The sequence below is a fragment of the Taudactylus pleione genome, unplaced genomic scaffold (genome assembly GCF_031769625.1).
Source record: "Taudactylus pleione unplaced genomic scaffold, aTauple2 ptg000016l, whole genome shotgun sequence".
NCBI lineage: Eukaryota > Metazoa > Chordata > Amphibia > Anura > Myobatrachidae > Taudactylus > Taudactylus pleione.
This window is the reverse complement of record NW_028284418.1, coordinates 16,460,278-16,466,526: the sequence shown is the minus strand read 5'-3', so window position 1 is coordinate 16,466,526 and position 6,249 is coordinate 16,460,278. Positions and strand designations below refer to the sequence as shown.

Below are 6,249 nucleotides of genomic sequence, written 5' to 3'. Positions count from 1 at the left end.
AACTGATGATTGATCAGATATTAACCAACTGAAAAGGAGAAGATCCAGTGACTTATATCAAAGTGGTTTCCTAAAGTAGATAAGGTATAAAAGAAGCTACATTTGGTTGGTGGAAGCACACCTTAAGCTGTCACATGCAGTAGTTCAAAACAATTTATCATCAATTCATGATTGATCAGATATTAACCAACTGAAAAAGGATGGTGATAGTATCCTGCATTAGTCACCGAGTTCTAAACCGTTCATCATAGTTGCAACAGTCTTCTCAAACCTTTAAAATACTGATATCTGCTAACAGTAAAGATATTCAAATTTTAATTTTGCATGAATTAATTATGTGCCCTATCAGAACTAATATTTTACAACTTCATGCATCTCAATTTCTTTTGTTATTTCAGTGAAAATACTTCATGCATCTCAATTTTTTTTGTTATTTCAATGAAAATAAACAAAATGCAATTCAATAAAAAATATGAATTTCTCATCGATTTTATGTTTAATAATGAACTTTCTTTTAACCTTTGCTGACATCTTTTCAATTAATACTTAAAAACAAAAAACCCTTTAATTTTGATGTTCTAGATCTGTGAGCTATCCTAATGAAATGCACATGTGGTAGCATGGCCGAGCAGTCTAAGGCGCTGGATTAAGGCTCCAGTCTCTTTGGAGGCGTGGGTTCAAATCCCACTGCTGCCATAAAGAGTATGCCAGTTATTGATGTCAAAGTGATTCTTTTTTTCCATTAGATAGGATATTACCCAGCTGAAATTTGTTGGTGAAAGATTCCTCTAGCTACTCAACAGTTCATCATTGTTACAAGAGACTTCCCAAATGTTTTAAAAATGTTATCTGCTAACAGTCAAGATGAGCCAAAATTAAGTTGGCATGAAGTAATTAGAAGTAATATCATAACTAATATTTAATTACTGAGTTGTCTTATCATACAATTAGAGATGGAAATGTTGGCAACGTGACTCATTGGTATAAATTGATGGATTTATATTCCGATTTCTCTAACTTTTCTATCACTCTGGATTTTAATCTCACAGCTGTCTATTTTAGGCATTTGAATAATACTTCAAAGTTGTTTGGATACATCAGTTGCGCTAAATGAAGGAAATTTGAAGTCAAATATAATCATTACTTGTTAAATGTACCTGGCTTCTTTTGCATTTTATCTCAGCTTTTCCTGACTTTGGGTAAAGTTTTGAATGACATTCCAGATATGAGAGCTAAAATATTTTAAAGTGTACAGCAGGTTGTAGGATGACAGAGCTATTCAAGCCGTTGGAATCAAATCCCACTGCTGCCATATTTATTCTCCAAGGAGAAGATCCAGTGATATATATCAAAGTTGTTTCCTAAAGTAGATAAGGTATAAAAGAAGCTAAATTTGGTTGGTGGAAGCACACCTTAAGCTGTCACATGCAGTAGTTTAAAACAATTTATCATCAACTGATGATTGATCAGATATTAACCAACTGAAAAGGAGAAGATCCAGTGACTTATATCAAAGTGGTTTCCTAAAGTAGATAAGGTATAAAAGAAGCTACATTTGGTTGGTGGAAGCACACCTTAAGCTGTCACATGCAGTAGTTCAAAACAATTTATCATCAATTCATGATTGATCAGATATTAACCAACTGAAAAAAGATGTTGATAGTATCCTGCATTAGTCACCGAGTTCTAAACAGTTCATCATAGTTGGAACAGTCTTCTCAAACCTTTAAAATAATGATATCTGCTAACAGTAAAGATATTCAAAGTTTAATTTTGCATGAATTAATTATGTGCCCTATCAGAACTAATAGTTTACTACTTCATGCATCCCAATTTCTTTTGTTATTTCAATGAAAATAAACAAAATGCAAATCAATAAAAAATATGAAATTCTCATCGATTTTATGTTTAATAATGAACTTTCTTTTAACCTTTGCTGACATCTTTTCAATTAATACTTAAAAACAAAAAACCCTTTAATTTTGATGTTCTAGATCTGTAAGCTATCCTAAAGATAAGCACATGTGGTAGCATGGCCGAGCGGTCTAAGGCGCTGGATTAAGGCTCCAGTCTCTTCGGAGGCGTGGGTTCAAATCCCACTGCTGCCATATTTATTGTACAAAGAGTAGGCCAGTTATTGATGTCAAACTGATTCTTTTTTTCCATTAGAAAGGATATTACCCAGCTGAAATTTGTTGGTGGAAGATTCCTCTAGCTACTCAACAGTTCATCATTGTTACAAGAGACTTCCCAAATGTTTTAAAAATGTTATCTGCTAACAGTCAAGATGAGCCAAAATTAAGTTGGCATGAAGTAATTAGAAGTAATATCATAACTAATATTTAATTACTGAGTTGTCTTATCATACAATTAGAGATGGAAATGTTGGCAACGTGACTCATTGGTATAAATTTATGGATTTATATTCCGATTTCTCTAACTTTCCTATCACTCTGGATTTTAATCGCACAGCTGTCTATTTTAGGCATTTGAATAATACTTCAAAGTTGTTTGGATTCATCAGTTGCGCTAAATGAAGGAAATTTGAAGTCAAATATAATCATTACTTGTTAAATGTATCTGGCTTCTTTTGCATTTTATCTCAGCTTTTCCTGACTTTGGGTAAAGTTTTGAATGACATTCCAGATATGAGAGCTAAAATATTTTAAAGTGTACAGCAGGTTGTAGGATGACAGAGCTATTCAAGCCACTGGAATCAAATCCCACTGCTGCCATATTTATTCTCCAAGGAGAAGATCCAGTGATATATACCAAAGTGGATAAGGTATAAAAGAAGCTACATTTGGTTGGTGGAAGCACACCTTAAGCTGTCACATGCAGTAGTTTAAAACAATTTATCATCAACTGATGATTGATCAGATATTAACCAACTGAAAAGGAGAAGATCCAGTGACTTATATCAAAGTGGTTTCCTAAAGTAGATAAGGTATAAAAGAAGCTACATTTGGTTGGTGGAAGCACACCTTAAGCTGTCACATGCAGTAGTTCAAAACAATTTATCATCAATTCATGATTGATCAGATATTAACCAACTGAAAAAGGATGGTGATAGTATCCTGCATTAGTCACCGAGTTCTAAACAGTTCATCATAGTTGGAACAGTCTTCTCAAACCTTTAAAATAATGATATCTGCTAACAGTAAAGATATTCAAAGTTTAATTTTGCATGAATTAATTATGTGCCCTATCAGAACTAATATTTTACTACTTCATGCATCTCAATTTCTTTTGTTATTTCAATGAAAATAAACAAAATGCAATTCAATAAAAAATATGAAATTCTCATCGATTTTATGTTTAATAATGAACTTTCTTTTAACCTTTGCTGACATCTTTTCAATTAATACTTAAAAACAAAAAACCCTTTAATTTTGATGTTCTAGATCTGTGAGCTATCCTAAAGATAAGCACATGTGGTAGCATGGCCGAGCGGTCTAAGGCGCTGGATTAAGGCTCTAGTCTCTTCGGAGGCGTGGGTTCAAATCCCACTGCTGCCATATTTATTATACAAAGAGTAGGCCAGTTATTGATGTCAAACTGATTCTTTTTTTCCATTAGAAAGGATATTACCCAGCTGAAATTTGTTGGTGGAAGATTCCTCTAGCTACTCAACAGTTCATCATTGTTACAAGAGACTTCCCAAATGTTTTAAAAATGTTATCTGCTAACAGTCAAGATGAGCCAAAATTAAGTTGGCATGAAGTAATTAGAAGTAATATCATAACTAATATTTAATTACTGAGTTGTCTTATCATACAATTAGAGATGGAAATGTTGGCAACGTGACTCATTGGTATAAATTGATGGATTTATATTCCGATTTCTCTAACTTTCTTATCACTCTGGATTTTAAACTCACAGCTGTCTATTTTAGGCATTTGAATAATACTTCAAAGTTGTTTGGATTCATCAGTTGCGCTAAATGAAGGAAATTTGAAGTCAAGTATAATCATTACTTGTTAAATGTACCTGGCTTCTTTTGCATTTTATCTCAGCTTTTCCTGACTTTGGGTAAAGTTTTGAATGACATTCCAGATATGAGAGCTAAAATATTTTAAAGTGTACAGCAGGTTGTAGGATGACAGAGCTATTCAAGCCACTGGAATCAAATCCCACTGCTGCCATATTTATTCTCCAAGGAAAAGATCCTGGGATATATACCAAAGTGGTTTCCTAAAGTAGATAAGGTATAAAAGAAGCTAAATTTGGTTGGTGGAAGCACACCTTAAGCTGTCACATGCAGTAGTTTAAAACAATTTATCATCAACTGATGATTGATCAGATATTAACCAACTGAAAAGGAGAAGATCCAGTGACTTATATCAAAGTGGTTTCCTAAAGTAGATAAGGTATAAAAGAAGCTACATTTGGTTGGTGGAAGCACACCTTAAGCTGTCACATGCAGTAGTTCAAAACAATTTATCATCAATTCATGATTGATCAGATATTAACCAACTGAAAAAGGATGGTGATAGTATCCTGCATTAGTCACCGAGTTCTAAACAGTTCATCATAGTTGCAACAGTCTTCTCAAACCTTTAAAATAATGATATCTGCTAACAGTAAAGATATTCAAATTTTAATTTTGCATGAAGTAATTATGTGCCCTATCAGAACTAATATTTTACTGCTTCATGCATCTCAATTTCTTTTGTTATTTCAATGAAAATAAACAAAATGCAATTCAATAAAAAATATGAAATTCTCATCGATTTTATGTTTAATAATGAACTTTCTTTTAACCTTTGCTGACATCTTTTCAATTAATACTTTAAAACAAAAAACCCTTTAATTTTGATGTTCTAGATCTGTGAGCTATCCTAATGATATGCAAATGTGGTAGCATGGCCGAGCGGTCTAAGGCGCTGGATTAATGCTCCAGTCTCTTCGGAGACGTGGGTTCAACTCCCACTGCTGCCATATTTATTATACAAAGAGTAGGCCAGTTATTGATGTCAAAGTGATTCTTTTTTTCCATTAGAAAGGATATTACCCAGCTGAAATTTGTTGGTGGAAGATTCCTCTAGCTACTCAACAGTTCATCATTGTTACAAGAGACTTCCCAAATGTTTTAAAAATGTTATCTGCTAACAGTCAAGATGAGCCAAAATTAAGTTGGCATGAAGTAATTAGAAGTAATATCATAACTAATATTTAATTACTGAGTTGTCTTATCATACAATTAGTGATGGAAATGTTGGCAACGTGACTCATTGGTATAAATTGATGGATTTATATTCCGATTTCTCTAACTTTCCTATCACTCTGGATTTTAATCTCACAACTGTCTATTTTAGGCATTTGAATAATACTTCAAAGTTGTTTGGATTCATCAGTTGTGCTAAATGAAGGAAATTTGAAGTCAAGTATAATCATTACTTGTTAAATGTACCTGGCTTCTTTTGCATTTTATCTCAGCTTTTCCTGACTTTGGGTAAAGTTTTGAATGACATTCCAGATATGAGAGCTAAAATATTTTAAAGTGTACAGCAGGTTGTAGGATGACAGAGCTATTCAAGCCACTGGAATCAAATCCCACTGCTGCCATATTTTTTCTCCAAGGAGAAGATCCAGTGATATATACCATAGTGGTTTCCTAAAGTAGATAAGGTATAAAAGAAGCTAAATTTGGTTGGTGGAAGCACACCTTAAGCTGTCACATGCAGTAGATTAAAACAATTTATCATCAACTGATGATTGATCAGATATTAACCAACTGAAAAGGAGAAGATCCAGTGACTTATATCAAAGTGGTTTCCTAAAGTATATAAGGTATGAAAGAAGCTACATTTGGTTGGTGGAAGCACACCTTAAGCTGTCACATGCAGTAGTTCAAAACAATTTATCATCAATTCATGATTGATCAGATATTAACCAACTGAAAAAGGATGGTGATAGTATCCTGCATTAGTCACCGAGTTCTAAACAGTTCATCATAGTTGCAACAGTCTTCTCAAACCTTTAAAATAATGATATCTGCTAACAGTAAAGATATTCAAATTTTAATTTTGCATGAACTAATTATGTGCCCTATCAGAACTAATATTTTACTACTTCATGCATCTCAATTTCTTTTGTTATTTCAATGAAAATAAACAAAATGCAATTCAATAACAAATATGAATTTCTCATCGATTTTATGTTTAATAATGAACTTTCTTTTAACCTTTGCTGACATCTTTTCAATTAATACTTAAAAACAAAAAACCCTTTAATTTTGATGTTCTA

The 6,249-nt window shown here is 32.8% G+C and overlaps 3 non-coding genes across 3 annotated transcripts; all 3 read left to right on the top strand.

The window, feature by feature from the left end:
* The first annotated feature begins 614 nt into the window (after positions 1 to 614).
* Positions 615 to 696, top strand: TRNAL-AAG (transfer RNA leucine (anticodon AAG)). The gene has a single exon. It is a non-coding gene; the product is annotated as a tRNA-Leu (tRNA).
* A 1,330-nt stretch (positions 697 to 2,026) lies between these two features.
* TRNAL-AAG (transfer RNA leucine (anticodon AAG)) lies at positions 2,027 to 2,108 on the top strand. The gene has a single exon. It is a non-coding gene; the product is annotated as a tRNA-Leu (tRNA).
* A 1,328-nt stretch (positions 2,109 to 3,436) lies between these two features.
* Positions 3,437 to 3,518, top strand: TRNAL-AAG (transfer RNA leucine (anticodon AAG)). Its single transcript has one exon. It is a non-coding gene; the product is annotated as a tRNA-Leu (tRNA).
* Positions 3,519 to 6,249: the final 2,731 nt, after the last annotated feature.